We start from the raw sequence: 21600 nt of genomic DNA, 5'->3' as shown, positions 1-21600 counted from the left end.
GGAGGAGGACGGATGGACAACCGGGAGGAGGATGACAACCAAAATCCAGGGAGGTGCAGGTGGAGGAGATGACAAGGGAGGACCCTTGAACAGAAGGAGCCAGGTGACACTCCAGAGTCCAGCCATGGTTGAGGCCCACAGCGGAGTCGAAGGAGGGAGGAGCTATGGTGGAGGTAAGGCTGACGACACCAGGGGGCCGACTGACAGAGACATCACCGATGGAGGAGGTGCCTGGGGCGGAGATGGAGAGCTGAAGAGCCAGGGTGACACCGTGGGTCCAGAGCGACTGAGGACCAAGGAGGAGCCGGAGGGAAGGAGGAGCCCGACGGAGCCAGAGGGATGGAGGGATGAGGCGAAGCTGGAGGAATGGAATCCCATAGTGATGGAGGGTTGACGACTGACCAAGGCGGAGCCGGAGGGACGAGGGAGCCCGGTGGAATGAATGGGATGACGGGCCATGGTGGAGACGAGGGAGCTAGGAGCCAAGGCGGAGCCGATGGGTTGAAGGGCCAAGGTGGAGTTCAGGACTCAGAGGCCGGAGGCGGAGACAGGGGATCTTCACACCAAGGCAGAGCTGGAGACTGGAAGCCCCGAGTCGAGTCAAGGCTCCAGGATGATGCTGACTGAGGGTGAGCTGAGGGGCTTACAGGAACCACAAGAGGAGGCAGCAGAACTGGCAGATATACAGAGAGGAGGCAGTAGAGGGAGGCTGGAAGGGAACACAGGAGGCTCTGGAAATTCAGGAGGATCAGGACTGGATGGAACCAGAGGGATGACAGATGATACAGGGCAATACACTTCAACATTATTCAAAATGCTTCCAGAGGCCAGTTGTAGCTCACCCTCAGTGGCGGGAGTATGGGTGGGGCTTCTTTCCATCCCATCGTACTCCACTACTTCTCCCTTCAGCACGTGTATGTTGCCGGCTCACACACCTGGTCAGACACGTAAATCGGCTCACGCTCCATGGCGATGGCAGGCTCAGTCACTTCTTCTCGAGCTGGTTTTTCAGGCATGGTGGGCACTGGCTCTCTGTGGCGGTGGGCACTGGCTCTCCATCTGCGGAGGGCTCAGGCAGACGCTCCATGCAGCTGGGTGATGGCTGGCTGGGCTCTGGGTTGGGAGTGGGGCTGGCGTCGTCATCAATGGTGTAGGCTGAAACCAGCACCCAATCCACATAGTTAGCGAAGCTCCCTCGAGGACCCTCCCTGAACAACTGCACTCGTGTGGCGGTATTCAGACCAGCGTGCAGGAACGAGCAAAGGCAGTCGTCCGGGAAGGTGGTCTGATGTGCGAGACCCAGGAATTCATCCACATGCTCCTCAAAATAAAATGAGATTAAGGCACGCCACTACTTGTTTACTTTTTTGGGTCGGGTCTTCTGTCACTAGTGTGTTTGGTGATGAAGTGCGCAACGATGAAGATAAAGTTCCAACAGACTTTCATAATCCACAAGGCAGAATCCACAAAGAGAACCAGTCCAACACAACTCTACATTAACTTAAGACCCAACACTGAACTCAAACTGAACAGAAACACACACCTGAGCATAATGATGAAATCAAATGAATAACCATGACAACTAAAAAGGAGCGGGAAACAATGCAAAGCACAAACAGAGTCCATGATGGTGTGACAGTTATAAATAAATATTTATTATATAATTATTTATATAATATAAAAAAATTTAATATAAAAAACTTTAGATGTATGATGTTATTAATTGTGGAAACGTGTCATAACAGTTTGTGAAAACTGTACATAATGACCAAGTTCTGCAAAGTAGTTCTTTCTTTATAATAAAATAAACCACAGACTGAGAAAAAGAGGACTTGACACAGCATATATAGTCAAATGTAGTGTATTGTTGAGTTACCCATGATGCACTCTGCCTTGCAGTTTTTCAGATGCTAATGAGCTGTGGGGCTGAGTGCTCTAAATTAGTCTGTGTGATTGAGACTGGCCTATTTGGAGAACGCCTGGCTGGTCTTTGGGAATGGAGAGAGTGGAGAGGCCCTCCGCCTCTTTTGTGTGGGCTGTATAGGCACAGATGTTCCCCTCGCCCCACACAGGGCCCCACGCTCCCTAATCGCCACCTCGTATGCGTGTGGATTGCACCTGCCTGCCTGCAATCTATCCTCTTGTTTTTCCATGCTTTCTTGTTCCCCCTCGTTCAGTCTCTTTCTTTCATTCTTTCATTGGCGCTTTCAGTCTCTATGAGAGCCGTAAAAGCCGTATGACCTCCAAATCTTTTCTACCTTCTAGGATGGACGATTTCTTAAGCCCTGAATAGTGTGTGGAGTGGAGGCAGGGAGTGGTGTGGCATATTTTTTATGTTATTTAGAGGGAACCAAGGGAGGTAGATGAGTTGGTTTCCCTTCTCCAGCTGGATAGAATTTGGAACTTAATACCCAAAGCGAATAAGCCAAAACCTAAAAAACCTCAACGCTCAGGCTGCACTGGGTCTGCTGCAGATACAGTATGTGAGGGGGAGAAAAGAGAGCTGTAGTGCCTTATTTTATGCATCTCCCACAGTGAAGTGAGATTTTCTTCAATCAAGTGATTACGCTGTCAAACTGTGTAAGAAAATGAAGTTTGCTCTTGAAAATCCCAGGGTGTTCTCTGGTAGCAGAAAAGGCCACTGATGTGTTGTTGACAGGTCATCGTAAACATGCATACTTTATTCCTAAGGCACTGAATACGAGCAAGGCATGCTAAAACATACTAGTATCTTGATGAACACACACCGTGTGTTTCCATATTACAATGTTTCCATAATTTTCAAATAGTCTTTTTCAGTATATATAAACATCAAAGTAATATTTGCTGTACTGCCAATTTATGCAGATTTAATCAAATCAAATTTAATATAAAAATAATTGTATCACAGCAATTCTAATGAGAGTCACCATTAAGAATAATGTGAATCATAAAAGTAAATAAAAACATGCATTACAATTAGCTTTTATTAATCTTGATGTATTTTAAATGTATTACTTCAATTATACCCTCACAAATACTTAAGAATATGTCAAATAAATTAGAATTAGAATTAGTGGTAACATGAATATGTACAGAACATAGTTCACCCCAAATTTAAAAGAAAATTTATAAGAATTATTTAAACATCATGGTAATATTTGTGGCACTGACAATTTATGTAGATTCAATCAAATCAAATGTAATATAAAAATAATTGTATTACAGTAAAAATCTAATTAAAATCACCTTTGAGTATAATGGGAATTATAAAAAAAATAAAATAAATAAAAACATGCATTACAATTAGCCTTTATTAATCCTGATGTATTTGGAGTGTATTACTGCAATGAAACCCTCACAAATTCCATAGAATATGCCAAAAAAAGAAAAATTGGGAGCATGAATATGTCCAGAATATATTTCATCTCAAAGTCAAAAGAAATAAATAAAAAAATTATATAAGTATTATATAGTTATTTAAAGCTCATGGTAATATTGGCTGTATTGCCAATTTATGCAGATTGAATCAAATAAATTATAATACAAAAATAATTGTATTACAGTAAATTGTATCTAATGAGAATCACCTTTAAAAACAATGATAATTATAATAAATACATTAATTAACAAAAAATGCAGAAATAAAATGTCAAATGGGAATTTGAGGGGAGAAATCCTTAATTGTCATGAAAATAATGTCACAATGAAAAAACTCTTAACGGTCCTGAAAATAGCAATTTTTCTCTGTTTATGCAACTATAATTATGCATTTTTTCCCCTTCATTTTGGGGTGAAATGTGACCAGGGCATGTTTTCATGAGATTCACCCTAATGTATTCATGTCAGAATTTAATTGGGTTCTGAAGGATGTAGCTGTATCATAGAGTAAGAGACTCTATGTATATGCTGTAGAATGTTTACAAAATAGAACAGTTCATAACTCATATAGGTTATAAGTAAGTGAAACTTTAACATATAAACTTGAGGGAATATCAACCCATATGTTATATGTTAGATCTGCATAAAATGTTCAGCTCACGATTTAAGTTCATCTTCACTGTGTTGCTGAAAGTTTAACATGGTGATATGTTAAGAGAGACTTTTGAGGGTTGATGTGTAAAAACACAAATTCTAACAAATGCGTGTAAGATATAATGAATTATTCAATCTCCAGACAAAACAAATTCATGAACTCATTGTTCTGTCACCAGTACTGCAAGGAACTTGTTTATGACAGACTGCATTGAACTCAGCATGCAGCCCATTTTGCCCCTCAGTCATGGAGTGCATTTGCATTTACTAGAATGATAAAACTACTAAAAAGAGGCCAAGTTAATTGAATGAGCAACAATTAATCTTTCAGTTACTGAATTATTAACAGCCAAGCAAAGCCAATGAGGCGAGGAGATTAGCTGCTTGACAGGCAGGTGTTTGATAGTTGCACTCCTGAAGGGCAGATCTTTACCTTCTATTTTTAATGGCGCGACTGTATGCTCACGTTCAAGAACCAATCGCTCCTCGATTGCTTCACTCTGTCTATCTGACTGATGCAAAATGATGCTGGGGGTGGACTGATTATCCAAGTCCCTGATGTACTGCAGTCAAAGCAGTCATGGTTACCTGTTTCTCTCTCTCCACAAAAGGCGAGTGTTGGTCTGACACGCATTCAGATGAGGCTGTCGGTGATTATCTTCATAAACACCATCTGTTGCTGCTCCTCTACTCACCTGCCCAAATACATCACAAAAAGAACAAACAAACAGTTAATCCACCGAGCATGGAATTGTGAATTTTGGTGTAGATGCATGGCATATGATTTATCCTAAAAGAAATCCGTACACAAGAATATTAGGAATCCTTAAAAAATTAAAAATGAAACCTTTATATGACTTTTTCCCCCATGGAACATCACAGGAGAAATTCAGAAGTAAGATTTTTGTTTTAGATAGCCTAATTAAGTTCCTCATCTTTCTAAGTAATATATTGTATCTAATACAACACTGTTGGCTTTTGACTTCACACATAATTTACATGTGGTTTTATTTTATTTTGTTGTGTTCAGGATGGGCACATTAAACTGACCAAAAAAAAGTATCACAAAAATAGCAGCACAACTGTTTTTAACAATAATGCTAATAAGAAATGTTTATTGAGCACCAAATCAGCATATTAGAATGATTTCTAAAGGATCATGTGACACTGAAGACTGGATAATGGTTGCTGAAAATTCAGCTTTGCATCAAAGAAATAAGGTCCAATTATGACATTTTGAGGTCAAAAGGTCAAAAGGTAAAAAAATAAATTATATATATATATACTTCTAGCCTTCTTTAAAATGTAAATATATCAAGCAACTTTTTCTTTTATCCAACAAACATCTGTGAGAACAGCTAAGCTGCATCATATTGACTCGGCCATCTGGATTTGCTGTAATGCTAAATAAAAACTGAGTGCTCCATCTCATCCTCCAATTAATAGATGTTAGTAATTATCCAACCAATACCTTTCTATCAGCTTGTCCCATATCCATCACTAAGTTAAAAAGAAATTGAAATCAATATCCCGCAGCAGTGGCTTGGGACAGTGTCATTGCTTTCAATGGTAGAACCCTGGACTGAATAACCATTATTGATCTCCTCTAGGAATATTCTCTTTTTTATCTCATCCAGCCCACAAGATAAGTATTCCTCTCATCTCCTCCATTGGAAACCGTGTCAGGTGGCAACAAACTGGTCTGTGTTTGTTCTTATCTGCTGTGCTTTGATAATAAATGCAGAGATTGCAGAGTGATGGAGCAGGGGAGGACAAAAGAGGAGCTGTGCTGATAACACCTAACGAAGTTGAGATTTATGCTTCCCACCCCCAAACACACACACACACACACACAAACAAAAACCTATTGTCAACCAACAACAGACGGCTTAAAAAGAGATTAAAGTAGTCTGAGAAAGAAAGTATATGGTTTTGGTGGGTGATTCAGCAAACATCAGATTGTTGTAATCATTGTGTAAATGCATTTAAGTCACTTCTGAGCAGTATTAAACAGTCTGGGTAAAGACACCTAAATGCCACTTCAGAATCACTTCTGTGCCACCTTTGCAGTCAAATTTGGCAAAAGACACACTCCAGATTTGAAAGTCGCAACTGTCAGTTAAGTCTCCTGTGCGATTCACATGAGAAGCACTGAAGTATCTTACATTTTTGTGCTTTTATTTTGCAATAAAATGCTCCAAATTGTCGCCAGCTTGCAGCATGTGCTTGACGTCAGTGCTAGTTTAGACACTGATTTCTGATTTGAAATCTGGATGATTTATCATCAGTTGTTTCATTGTCAATGACCATGTGTCTTGCACTTGGTCTTAAAATCATGATGAAACTGAAGTAGCAACAGAACTTTTCATTCTTTCATGTGTATCTGAGTATAATGGATTATCGAAAAAGAAAAAAAATCGGTTGTTCATTGGATCAGTTGCGGTGGATGTTGAGACGTGGGTGTTGCACTCAAAAACGGAGGCAGATAAATGCAAGCTTGCAATGGTGGGTTTTAAGCAGACTAGTCACTAGAGAAGATTGGAAGGTCCAATTATGACATTTTGAGGTCAAAATGTAAAAAAAATTAATAAATATATAAATAAATTAATTAATTTAAAAAAATAACCGGGGATGAATTTTTCACAACACGACCTATAATATGCATTTAGAAAATAGATAAAGTGAATTTTTATTTCATGTTGACTTTAAAAAAGCTTCAGTTACTGACTCTGTGTGAGGCAGGCTAATAAGCAAAGGACTAATCAATAACTAGAAAAAGACAAACAAAGAAAGTGAAAGAGAAAGGGAAAAGTGTGAAATGCATTCACAATGCTTTGTTTATGTTCAGAGCCCTATACAGTATCACAGCGAGTCCAGCACAGCAGTGGAGGACAATTTGGCCTTCTGTTTTCATGGGCAACAGATCCATCAACGCCCACTCTGGGCATGTGAGACAAAGCATAGCGCAAACGTTGTGACCTGCCTTTGGAAATGAAGCCCCGTTTGCCATAATGACTCTAATGACAATTTGCTTATCCTCATTGGAGTCCCTGCCATCAGTCCCTGGAGAGCTGGAACATCTGGTGGGGCTTTTGCCAGAGCCATAGTACCTTCACTGAGGGGCACTCACAGCTGGGAGGGAGGGATAGATGGTCTCATGTTCAAGAACGACCATGGCTTTAGTGCCTCACTTCGAGCCACTGGTGTAAAAAGCCCACAGATGGAGATCAATGTCAGTGAAGCAAGCTTCTGACAAACCTGTAATTGTAAATTCAGCTTTTTCTCATGATTTGCTCATCACGTTTATAGTCAGGTTGTAAAATGTCATGTGGTGTGACTCCCCAAAAATGTATCAATACACTACTGTTCAAACGTTTGGTGTCTGTAAGATTTTTTAAATGTTTTTGAAAGAATTTTCTTATGATCCTCAAGACTGCATTTGTTTGATCAAAAACAAAGTAAAACAGCAATATTGTGAAATATTATTACAATTTAAAATAAAATTAATAAATAAAAATAATATATTTTAAAATATAATTTATTCATGTGATGGCAAAGCTGTATTTTCAGCAGCCATTAAATAACTTTTTTTTTTCTTATTTCATTTCTTATATTTTTAAAAACATTTTTAAGAAACATTTCTTATTATCAGAGTTAATAACAGTTAAACTGCTTAATATTTTGTTGTGGAAACTGTGATACATTATTTTCAGTATTCTGAAAGTCTCACTGTTGCCATTAATCAATTTAATATATTTACCTATATGTGAAAAATCGATCCCGACTCATCTCCATATAAGTCATAATGTATGTTTAACAAAATATATTATCAATGATTCTTATGTGTTTGCACGAGCATTTTGCCTGCACTGAGTAATAGTGCACATAAGTACTTGAGAGCGGAGGCTTTCTGTGTCTCAAGCTCGTAAGACATTTAAAAGGCAGGCAGAAGGTGGGGACCTCTTCAGATCCAGGCTGCTATTAGAGGGCTTGTGATCTCCTCATGTTTACCCACACTGGCGTACGCGGCACCACACTCAGCCAGGGCCTCTTTGAAGTGATGTTGATCCTTCAGAGCAGCCTTAGTAAATTGCGCTCTCTCTGTGTCTGTGTGCCTTGGAGATAGAGGGACGCATATGTAGAGCTTACACTGTGATCTATAGACTCTCCACATCTCTCTCTGATCTGAAACAAATAATGAACAAAAGGCAAGAGCTGGATCGGCTCCTGCCAGAGCAATTTTGCCCGCATTCAGTGCCTATCAGTGCCTTCAGAATGAGCAAAAAAGGAGAGGAACTCATTAAAAAACCCCACAGTGAATGCATGCACTTGGTGTACAAGAGGCTTTCAAACTACTTCAAACTAAGCACCCTGTGTGTTCCTGCGCATTTTGTTCATTACGTCAGAGAAATGACATTCGCTTCTTTGATCCAGGAGTACTGCTCTTTACCCAAGTTGGCTTAAATAATGATATGTTTTCAGCATTGTGCACTAACACCTTCACATTAGCATAATTGAATGGTTGAAATGCTACAAAACAGCAGGCTGTGCAGTAAACTGGGTCGTATGCAGCTGAATCCGCTTTAATGGCACTAGATGTGTTTTTATGTTGCAGAGAGGTATTAAGGCATGTCGTAGCATATGCTACACATATTAAGTTGGCATAATTGAAGAGCTGCTTTAAACTTAAGAATGCAAACATCGATAATCTCATTCTGTCTTTCCTTTCTCTGCAGAGGATGTGGCAACCTTGAAATGTTATTGCTTAGAAGATGCTCTTTCATAGCTTGTAGGAGATCTTTACAGAGCGCTGAGTTCTTGTTTATGTAATGACGTAATGTTGGATTTTTGTGTACAATTCCTAGCAAAAATAATAGTGGGTGCAAAATTAATATTGATAACATAGCTTGCATGATGATATATTTGAGTTCATATTGAAAACTCTTAATTTTTATGGAAGATTGCAGTTTGGAGACGTTGAGCTCTTGATAAAACTATAGAGGAGACTATGTGAGACTACTGGAATTATTATTATTATTATTATTATTATTATTATTATTATTATTTTAATTGTTGTCACATTTGAGATCTTATTGAGAAACTTTTATTTATTTGTTTATTTATTTATATATATTTCTGATAAAATTATTATTATTATTATTATCTCCTGCGGTCCGTTCTTCGTACGTCGCTTATATTAGAGCCACCACAGGACCCACTAGAACTTGGGAACAAGTAAAGGTGAAATACAAGAATATTCTACAAAAGGGTAATGTTAACTACATATGTTGTTCTTAGTCTTCTTAAAAAAAAAAAAAGACTGTGAAATGATGTGCTTGTTTATACCAGCAACTAGGAAAAAGGCAGAGCAAAAACAAACAGGTGGTGGTCCTGCACCCCCATGTCACACCCCGGCAGAAGAGCTGAGGCATAGCCCCTGTCTCCGACCAGGATCCCGTCGTAATCACCTGTACAATGGTAAAATGCAGTTCTGTTAGGCCCAGAATAAGTTTGTGTAATAATACAGTGAGCTTGACATTAATATTTTTCCTTACCACGTTCAAATAATGTGCATAAACATGACTCTCTGAAAATTCTTGAGTCATGCACAGATCCTGGCCATTTGGCTTCCACATTTGTGACATGGCACATAGAGTCACACACCATCTAAGACATTGTAGTCAATCAATTGCTTACTTGTGTAATACATTGTGTATATTACCAATCTAAAATATTAAGAATTGTATTAGTAATATGCAGATGTGGGCCATCAGTGGATCCAGAAATACAGAACATGGCCCAAGTTGCCTTTAAAAACACTTATGAATAATGTAGTCATCATCATTATTATTTTTTGTTGAATAATTTTGTTGTACCATAAGTATTATTTTAATGTATTTTTTATGGCTTAATGATGCTGTTTTTCATCAAAGTAAGTAATTATTGAGAATATACTGATTCAATGTGACGTGTGTAGTTTTTCAATTTTAAAATTAGGCCCTGTGCCTACAGGGGGATCGTATCATTTTCTGATGGGAGCAAATCCACCACAGACCCACTTAGCTATATTGTTTTATAAGTTACAAAGTTACAATGTCTACTTTAGCGCACCATAGCTGATATACCTTTTATGTACACAAAACAACAGTAAGGCATGTAATCAGTAGAGTTGAAGGTGTCAAGGTTTCTCTAAATTGAAATTCCACAGAACATGTCCTCTCGATTCATTTGACTATTTCTTTGATGGGTCTTTTTCAATTGCTTTCAAGTTTTATCAAGTGGGCCTTCCTAGAGTGCCTCATACTTCTTTGCTGGCCAGAGATAATCCACTTTAAGGTTAAGAAGGAATTCCTGCACATTTCTGTTGAAGCTCCATTTGTCAACACATGCTTAAGAGCCTATGCCATCTGAAACTTTTTTTTCTTCTCTTCAAGGATGTTAGCATTAGCTATGCTAGTTGATGGTGATGATTCTATATTATATCCATTCCCTTCTTTGAGGATTAGGTAAGGCATCTGATTTGATTACGTTTTTGATTTATCAGCCGAGTACTTGTACTATGCCCACTATACAAACTGTGCATTTTTTGGTATTTATGTAATTTCCAGATGACCGATCGATATGGTATCCCACAATACAATGCATCTAACTTGACATTTCATTGTTTAGAAGATCTGATTTGAAAGAGATTTGTTTGTCAAGTGAGACAAAAGTGAGAAATCTGATTAAAATGCACACTTCTGATGCTCTTCTGATAAAGAAGCCTATTTTACATCTGCCCCTTTAAAAAGCATGAACCACACTAATCAGAATAACCTCTTCTCTATATGCCATCATTTGTCTTAATAAAACTATTGACTTTTTAATAGCTTATTCTTGCCCTGTGCCATTAGCCCGGATAGCCAGGACTTTAAATATTAAGCAGGCTTTACAAGATTTGATGATATGTTTAGTAAACAGCACACAGCCCACATTTCTCGATCCCCTGCTGTAAATGAAAAATAGCCTATCTTTCAATAGGAAAAAACGCTGTTTCAAGCAATATCGCGAATCTTGATTTGGACTCGAGTGTAAATGATTTAACATGGCATATAGATTTAATCTGGTTAAGGTCAGTGTCTGTATGCATGCATGGTGTCTGGGGGTTTTCTGTTCTGCTGATAATGGCGTGTAATCCAAAGAAAGTGATTTATGGTCTGAATGTTGCAAACATGTCGATGGCCACACTGCAGTAATACTCCTATGTTATTCCCATGTTTTTAGAGCATGTCCAACACTTGCACTTACTCCCTGTGTGTGAACTAGACTTGTCCAGCTGGTAAAAATGTAAAACATTTTCTTCTCCAGGGCCTTGAAGGGTCAAGAGAACACCCAGTAATCCCCTCTCATGTATCTTTTTCTTTTTTTTGAGTTTGTAACGAACCACACCTTTGTTGGAACGGGGCCTCAGTACAAGTATCGCTGCAGGGACAGCAGTGAGATCTGACTTTCAAGGCCCTGTCAGACTTAAAATAGCTTCTGCTTTATTTCACCCTTTGACCCTTGGCTCCCAGACATGGACATACAGGAAAAACACTGAGATATGTGATGCATCAAGGCTCTGGTGAAACTCCAGAGCTGTGAGAGGGAGGCCCGAAATGGCGATTTTGCAGGAATGAAGGAGGGTTTTGTTTGGGGCCAAACACCATTGCTTGTGATGAAGAAGCTTGTCCAGAATGACTGTGCTCTGGTATGTTCCCGAGTCTTTGGTTGTGATGCACTTCTCTGTTCACTCTTCATTTTGAAAATGCTGAAACGGTTCATATTTCTTTATTTCAGGATACAATATGACACTTTGACAGTGCTTTACAACTATAGGACAGGAACTTTTTTATGAGAATGTACTAATCTGTATCTTTTAACCCTAAAGCATATTTTTAATTTGGACATTCTTCTTGATTTTTTTTTTTCCATAATTAAATTTCAATGTGTCTTCACTGCTCCAGAGACTCTTGTTATATCAATTCGAAAAACTCTGTTCTGGAGTACATCAGGTAGTCCCTACCTCAATTAAAGCCGTGCTCATGTCAGTGAAAAGTGGGTTGTTTTGTGTCTATTTGTAGTGTTTTTGTGTTGCCTGCTTGGCTGGCCAGATGTGAGGAGGAGAGGTATGGAAGGTCAGGGCTGCTGAGTTCACTACTCTTTGTTGTGGAGCCTCACACTCAGTGAACCAAACCACTGGCCATGGAGGTCAACCACAGCATTGATTCCTGCCGCCTGTCAATGTGTCAGAGTGCATGCGAGCATGTGTTTCAGAGGAAAAAGACCAAAGTAGAAAGACATGAAAGGCCTGTTTTGTTTTGAATATTTGTAATGGCCCTCCAAGACTCTCTGCATAAAGATTGTGTAAACAGCAAAAATAGAGTGAAGAAAGACAAGAGTGCAGTGGAAGTGGTCTGCCTGGATAGTGTTGTCATCTGACATCATTCTCTCTCTAATATAGATAGCTTTTCTCTATTAAATAGGTAAAATCACACTTCTGAATTAAATCAATCAATTCACTTTTGATTTAAATATACTGAAAAAGAATACGTTTTGGAAAAATGTATGTTGGTTTAGTGTTCTAGATTGCCGTGTTGAAATTCTCATGCAACGCCTCATGTTTTAGCAGCCGGTTGTGTTTCTGGCAGATGATGACCTCTGATGTGAGCCAGATGTGCTTGTATGCTCTTTAAATCACATGCAAGTTGAGTTTAATAAGGATTATTGCCAGATTTAGGAGTGTCAAAGCAATTAACGCCTACATCATCATCATAAGATTTTGGAGATGCTAATGTGCTGTTAGGTCTACAGCTTTGGCTACATGTTGAATCAAGCTTGCTCACTGTAGGAGACACAGCTGAGTGATTCATGCTCGTTTAGTCTCAGTAGCTTGGATGGACTCATGAAACATAGTCAAAATACTAATTTATTGTGTTTAAAAGTCACATTATTCATCTGAATGCAGTTTTATTGCTGCCAAAGTGTCTGCACGACTCAGTTTGCACTTTGTTTATATTCAGAACTTTTTGGTGTGTTAGCAGCCCTCATTTTTTAAGTTTGGGAAGACCAGCAGTGTTCGAAATAGTGTACTACCATACCTGTCTTACTTAATTTGCTGTAAAGTTGCTTTGCAACGATTTGTATCGTGAAAAGCGCTATACAAATAAACATGAATTTAATTGAATTGAACTTTGGGGTCTCTTTTGGTTAAATAATTAAGAATCCAATGTATTGTTTCATTAATATTGAATGAGGACACATAAAACAAAATGTCGCTGGGAAAAGAGTTATGTCTGGCCTAATGCATTCTTGACATTAAGATGAGAATTTATATTTGAACCTACATTCAACCTCAGCTAAACCATTTGAAGAGTTTTCCACCTTATTTATTGTTTAGTCTGCTGCCAAGATTCAGCTGTGAGCTCCCTTCATTCAACTATTCTATGGCTCAATGAATTTAGTCAAAAATGTATTGAAAATTCCATTCATGCGTACAATGACTTGAATACCTCTTTAATGATAAGCATGTTTTTAATTTCATAATGGCAGGGTGTTACAAAAGTCCTTGAATAATAATGAATAAAAATATTCTTAAAGGGGTCATATGATGTTGCTAAAAAGAACATTATTTTGTGTATTTGGTGTAATGAAATGTGTTTATGCGGTTTAAGGTTAAAAAAAACATTATTTTCCACATACTGTACATTATTGTTTCTCCTCTATGCCCTGCCTTTCTGAAACGCGTCGATTTTTACAAAGCTCATCGGTCTGAAAAGCAGGGTGTGCTCTGTTTGGCCAGCTATCCAGTGCGTAGTGATTGGCCGAATACCTGAAGCGTGTGACGGAAATTACGTGTGACGGACGCCCTTTACCATATTGTGATGCCTTGTCCCGGCCGGCAATAGTATCCAGCTCCCGGAGCGACGAGACAAAAACATTAAAACCCCTTATAAACGAGGCATTTGTTGCATCCAGTGGGGACATAATTATGGATTATAATGACTTATACTGTCTTTTTACGCACTGCGTTGCATCGTGCCGCCGAATACCTCAAGCGTGTGATGGAAATGTTACGCCCCTTGCCATATTTTGATGCCTTGTCCCAGCTGGAGCAACGAGACAAAAACATTAAAACCCATTATAAACGAGGCATTTGTTGCATCCAGTGGGGACATAATTATGGATTATAATGACTTATACTGTCTTTTTACGTGTTGCATCGCGCCGCGTAAACATAAAACCATGTCTGCATTTGTGATCGGAGAAATGACAAACTACAAACGCTACTCTACACTGCTCAAAACTCACGTTTGAATCGTCAGTGGCAAATTCTTTAAATATAAAAAACGTACTTGCAGTCTGTGAGTCAGAACAGCCGGCATTGTAGTCTACTCTACCAGGATCAGGAAACAGTGAGTAGAAAAAAAAAGAAATACACAATTTACAAGCATAGATAAAATAAACAGTAGTATTCAGGTACAGAAATGTAATAATTAAGTGTAAAATAACACAGCATAGTGTTCACTGTATGAATTAAATTTAGATTAATCTTTGTCATAGCTGTTTTGTTGTTTGATTAACATTAGTGACATATTCAGCAGCACATATTTATAGGCTGCTGTCCCTTTAAAACCGACTGCATGGATCCAGTATAATAATACACATCCGATTTCTTTCTCACCTGTTTACATTCATTTAAAACATAACCAACTGCGTTTACGAGAATGATCGTCGAGACGGGTACTATTGACATAATTCTGTGTGTATGTGTCTGTTCAAACATAAGGAGGAGATGCGAAAGACGAATCAACTCGGTCTGAAACGCGTCTCTCTGTGTGTGCGCGCGATTTGCACGTGTGCGGCAGAACTGAAGAGAACTGAAGAGCTCCAAAGAGAAAGGAAAAATTGAAATCGCATCATATGACCCCTTTAAAAAGTAAACCTTGAGTAGTCTGACATAATCTTTAAATATTAGTATTTCTTAGGCAAAATATATATATTTAACAAAAACTGTCTGCTTGTTAATGCTTGAAACCAAGTCACGTGATGCAACCAACAAAATTAGTAAGTCTCTTAATTTTAGATATCTGATATTTTCAGTATTTGACAAGGCAAGGTTAGATCAGGTTGTTAAATGTCATGTGGTGTGACTCCAGAAAATTTGTGATATTTATGGTGGTTTCACCACATATTTTTATAGTGTAAACTTTTTTTACAATTGTTTTTCAAAACTTATGAATGCAAAAAATATATATATTTATAAAAACTTATATGCGATTTAAACTAGATTTTAAAAATGTTTTCCTTTTCTTTATTGTGGACATTGAGTGGCATCGGCCGATTTGGCAGTTTTATTCATAGAGACTTTGTTCTGCAGTTTGTTTTAATTACCTGTTGACACTGAAGGTGGACCATTTGTCTTTTATCTTTTCCTAGAAAATTTGCATAATTTAGTTTGCTTTGTTTTTACATAGATTAAATGGTAAAGTAACAGTGGGGACCAAAGTGTCAGGTACTGATAGAATTCTATAATAAATTAAAAATATATATTTTTTTGATAGAGTACTGATAGATTGTTTTTTCCCCCATTGAGTGAAGCTCATTGATTAACTTGGAGATGCTCCACATAGCCAATCAATGCAGGGGGGCCTCGCTGAACCATGGGGGGCCTTCCACATTATTTGGGATCCAGGTTATTCAGTCCTTGACCTTGAAAACTTGGCCCCCTGCATATAGCCTGGACTGAAAGAAGGGTCTGAATGCTCGATATTTGAGTTTGAGGCTTTCAGGTTAAGGGGTCATGAGGTCAGCACTAATGCACAGTTGTATTAATGATTGACCTTCAGAAAATGGGGGTAAAGAAAAGGCTTGGGGGCAGAGAGGGTAGAAGGGGCAGAAAAAGGAAGGGAATGAAGTCAGGGACCTGTTTGAGAGAGATAACAGAGATGGCCATGAAAATGCATCCATCACCCAGCGGCTAAGCCCATCTACTCTTTGTGCATCAGCGTGGCCGCATTGACTGAGAGTAGCTTGGAAGGCAATCTGTTGGGGGTGGGGAGCGGAGGAGAGTGCAGATGAGGATTGCCCTGGGCAGGCCAGAAGGATGCTGCATTGCTTATTCAACAGAGGAAGATCTTTCAGAAGATAGAGGCCCACCAATCTCCTCAATGAGGCTCAGTCGAGCAGCAGGACTTGCTCAGGAGATAGCTAATTTAGTGAACAGAGCAGGCGGTTACAGGGCTGGATGACAGACGGCTTAGGTGAGCCATGTGTGCGGAGGGAGGGATGTATTGGAAGGGGGAAGTGCTGCACTTATACATGATCAAAGGGGCAAGGGGCTGTCGCATATGGCGCATGCTGGAAAAAAATGGAAGGAGAGAGATGACTGTGTTGTGAAGTTATCGTTGTTATTTATCTTCACTTTTTTGAAGGTCGTAAAAGAAAACATCAGCATATTACTTTACAGGTAATACATACTTTGGCTTTTAGGAAATCTAGGTCACATATTGTCACGAGGTCACATGTATTACATATGCAATTTCCTGGTATACTTTCATTATTCTAAAGTACATTATTTAATAACGTATCTCTGGATACAGAATTCATCTTCTTGCAGAGTTACATAATCGGTCACTTCATTTTGAAGGGCCAATTCTATCGCTCTTTACTTACCCTTAGAGCAGGGTGCGAATTAGGGGGTTGGGGGTTCTTGATCCCCCCCTGATGGACATCAAAACTAGATTCTAAAATGTGCAGATTCAGTCGAGTGATAAAGTTTACCCTCATTAACTTTAACTTAATTTTACTTAAAAATTAAGATAAGGTAAAGGTGCAAATAATTATGGGGGGAAATATTAACAAATTTTTTTATGCAACTGGCCCAGACCTGTCCATTATCGTACCTGCAGTTGCTGACGAACATGATGAAGGACGACTGAATGTGACGACTGAATGTGCTAGAATGCAGTTATATCAGTCTAAAATTCAAGATATGAGGGCAAACAATGCCAATGGATGGGTTTGTTTTATATTTGTATATGATATACTTTAGCAATATCACACAGCTCAAGCAAGATAGCTGATTTTTTCCCCCCTGAATATCTGTGTGATTGAAAATGTGATATTGATTTTATACAACAGTTCAATAAACAAGTTAATATTGTTACATTTTAGACACAATATGTCAATATTGTCTGTTTTTGTGCAATTTCACCAATGAAAATATTATCTATAAAATGCTATCTAGCAGAATTGTTGCGCATCTCTGATCAACACGCAGCAGTTTCATTATTGAATGAATCCACGGTTTTAAATTAATCGAGTGAGTCAATGATTCAGTGAGCCATCCATAAAGATGATCCATAAAGTCACATTTCATTTCTGAATGAATCAGCCATTTGAACGAATCAGTGGAATGAATGACTGAATGACTCACTCATTAAGACAACGATGATGTGCCAATTAATTAATCTAATTAATTTGAGATTAATTTAATTAATCGGCACAATGTATTATTAATTAGATTAAAAATTGTAATATATAAAACATACACAAAATCATGTTCATTTACAACAGACATTATTTTTGTTTTTACATTGTAATGTTACAATGCTATAATGTAAAGTTATTTCAAACCTTTTTTGCACATAATATAGCATACATCGTTACATTCAATTTATTTGTTTTCATAGTCTTTAATATGTACATTGTTTGTTGGACAACATTGGGCAGGATGTGAAATAATAATAATATATAAAAAAAAAAAATACAGATAAAAAAAAACTGTATGTGAAATGACAGCATTCATACTATGGCATTAAAAAAATAAATAAAATAACTACACTCATACTACACAGGTTCAAACTATAGAACATACTTTTTGTATCGTGATTTCAGACACACCTTGAATAGTTTTGGATGGTTTGCATATGTCCAGTATAAAGCAGTAAATGTTTTAATCCAATTTATGTGTGTAAAATGTTTTGAAAATGTGTATGGTGAAGGTCTTTCAAGGCAAACACTAATATTTTTCAACCAAAAACACATTCGTGTGGACATGGTCTGAGTGAAAGTTTTGAGTGGACCATTCCTTTAATAGTAAATCGGTTCATATTGGGAACATTTGCCCAGACAGAAGCCTTTGGAAGTATTTCATGCCTTGGGAAACTCTAAATCTCTGCTGTGGCTTCACCCTTCAGTGCATTAGTTTTGCCCGTAAACGAACATCTTTGGTGAGGATTGACTTGGCTGGAGGGAGGTGGGTGGGCATCTTTTCCATCTTCCCACTAATATTGGAACCGACGTGGTGACACAATCGACCGTAATGTGGAGCCTTTAACTTTTCTACTTCCCCCTCAGGCTTTTAATTTCACCAGTCCATCACTGCGCCTCCTGTCCGTTCTCAAGACACATGCGGCATTAAAGTGGGGTAATGTATACATTATTCATGTCCTGCCCCCAAAGGTGCTCATTAAAAAGGTGCAAAGGTGCTCATTAAACTTTACATGGCACGCACCGAAGACAGGGCGGTATTAAATGTGTTTCTTCACGAAGAAATGTCAGGTTTCACAGACAGATCTGGTGCCATACAACTTTTGAGTGGCTTTGATTAGCTGGAGCAGAGTGGGATGGCTTCGGTAACATTTCCCTTGTTTGGTTGACACTTGTGAACAAAAGCCATGTGTGACATGATGGGTCTTGGCCATTCTGATGTGTATATTATATGTCAATTGTAACGTTAAAAATGAATTGCCTCGGTGCAAATGCCAAAGAGGAAATCATTTGTCAGAAAGGACAAGCGTAGTTTGTGGAGGTACTGAGGCCTCAGTGCATGATAGAAATAAAAGTGTTGACTCAGCAAGCTTGTGTTAAATAATGCACTCTGATGTTTGCAGAGAATGATAGCAGCTACAGCTAATATTTGTGAGGAAGCTAACATTGTAACTCTCAATGTTAGAGTATGATAATATGCAACAGTTCTTGTATTGTTATGAAAACATTCATATGAAAATTAATAATAAACCATTGACGTTATGACATGGTGGTGTTAATGTTAAATATATTTTGAGCCTCAATCTCTATTAATATTATTAAGATTTGAAAAAAAAATTTTTTTTATACAGAAATAAAGTCAGGTGGTGTGACCAACGAAGCACTGTGGCGATATTATTTAATAGCAAAGAACCACGTAGACTCACATGACTGTGTGATGATAGTCAATATGTCAATAATTTGACCTTTTTAATGACAAGGTTAGTTCAGGTTGTAAAATGTCATGTGGTATGACTTCACCAAAAGCATAATATTTTTTAATTAATAATTCATGATATCTGTAAAATAATAATAATAATAATAATAAAAACTCACAAATAAATAAATTAGTAAATAAATAAAAAAAAATGTTGTAAATAATGTTTATGATGTGTACACATATATATATTAATTGTGTAATATATTAATTGCCATTAAATGTAAACTTTTCTTGAAAATGGTTGTTCCAAACTATATGCAACCAACAGGAATACAAACAGTACATTTATTCTTTTAAAATATAATTTATTATTATTATTATTATTTTAGTCTTTATTTTTTTATGGACGCGCTTATTTTTCATTGACACATATACATTATTATTATTTTTTTTAATCATGGACACTCTTTTTTTGTCATTGACCCCTATGTATTGTTCAGTCATACAGTATATCAGCCTGGATCCTATGTATGTATTGTGGGAAACAGACTCCCATCAGATATATCACAATTAAAAGAACCAAAGACTTAAATACTTCAGTCTGTGTGCATTGCATTTATTTAATACACGAGTTTCACAATTTGAGTTGAATTACTGAAATAAATGAACTTTTCCACGACATTCTAATTTATTGAGATGCACCTGTATTCATGAAAGACTTCACATATCAATCACAACAAAACTGTCCATAAATCTCAGTACAAAATGGCCCTGGATCGAAGACTCTGTATTCTTTTGATACACAGACCAGCTATTTGAAAACTGCCCCGTGGGTAAATCATACATGTTTTCTTTTCTGAGGAGTGATTCATATATTAATAATGCAACATTTAACCCCTCTGCACAGGGATATGAAAGGTTTGCCTGGCAGGTAAAGCCGAGAAGAACCTACAGAGGACTGGGAAACATGCACACACACTAGAGGACGTAATCTGTCATTACTGAGAGCATTGTGCTCGGCTCCCTCTACCCAGAGATCCTTTCCTACTCATAAATACATCATTACAACAGCACAGATGAGTTCGGGTTTCATCAGCTGTCAGAAATGACCTGGTTTCTGCATCGCTGTTTGACCCAAATCCAGCCGTCACATATGCTAAGCAGGACTTACATAATCATTGTCCTTATTGCTAGCACGTCATGATGCTGAAAATAGTATCAAGCTCCCAATAGTAAAAAGAAAAATCCTTTTTGCATCCTGATGTTAAGTTTCTTCTTGAGACTGCATGTCTAGGTTTATTTGAGGTGTTTTACATGCTAGAAAAAAAAGAAAAAAGAAAAAAAAAGGTTGCTGCAACTGTGAACTCAGACTGTTTTTATTTTGAGATTCAAGAAAAAAAAAATAAAGTGATTACTTCCACTTTCTTCAGTGCTATTTAATTCAACTCTGCATAGCATGAAGTCTCAAACTGTGTTTTATTGATAAATTCAGTCTTCACTCTTTGTAGTTTTCATTAATTATTTAGACTAAAGTTTGAAAAACTCAGCAGTTTACTAGCCTAAAGGCCTGTTCACACCAAGGATGATAACTGTAACAATAACTAACTGTAATCAATCTAGTTCTATAAGAATAATAAAGTCTAAACCACAGATATAACGGTAACAAAACACGGAAACAATATTGTTAAATAGCTTGAATTATTTTTCCTGGTGATGAATGATAAAAACATTGACAGATAATCATAGTCCATCCAACTTTATTATCGTCCATTGGTGTAAACACTAATATTTATCATTATAGTTGTCTTTATAGTTATCTTCTTGGTGTGAACAGGCCTTAACAATGATAAAATGATTTAACATTCAAATTTAACTGAATGATGCCATAAAAAAGATTTGTTTATTGAAATGTAATTGGTCTATTCTTACTTGTATTAAAGGGGTCATATGACGTTGCTAAAAAAAATTATTTTGTGTATTTGGTATAATGAAATGTGTTTATGCGGTTTAAGGAAAAAAACCCCATTATTTTCCATATACTGTACATTATTGTTTCTCCTCTATGCCCCGCCTTTCTGAAACGTCTCGATTTTTACAAAGCTCATCGGCCTGAAAAGCGAGGTGTGCTCTGATTGGCCAGCTATCCAGTGCGTTGTGATTGGCCGAATACCTAAAGCGTGTGATGGAAATGTTACACCCCTTACCATACTGTGATGCCGTGTCCCGGTGAGACGAGACAAAACCAATAAAACCCATTATGAACAAGGCATTTGTAGCATCCAGTAGGGACATAATTATTGATTATAATTACTTATACTGTCTTTTTACGCGTTGTTTCATCGCGCCGCGTAAACATAAAACCATGTCTGCATTTG

This window comes from Sinocyclocheilus rhinocerous, unplaced genomic scaffold (genome assembly GCF_001515625.1).
Source record: "Sinocyclocheilus rhinocerous isolate Xijiao unplaced genomic scaffold, SAMN03320098_v1.1 scaffold1157, whole genome shotgun sequence".
NCBI lineage: Eukaryota > Metazoa > Chordata > Actinopteri > Cypriniformes > Cyprinidae > Sinocyclocheilus > Sinocyclocheilus rhinocerous.
The sequence above is the reverse complement of the archived record's forward strand: the minus strand, read 5'-3'. Positions refer to the sequence as shown.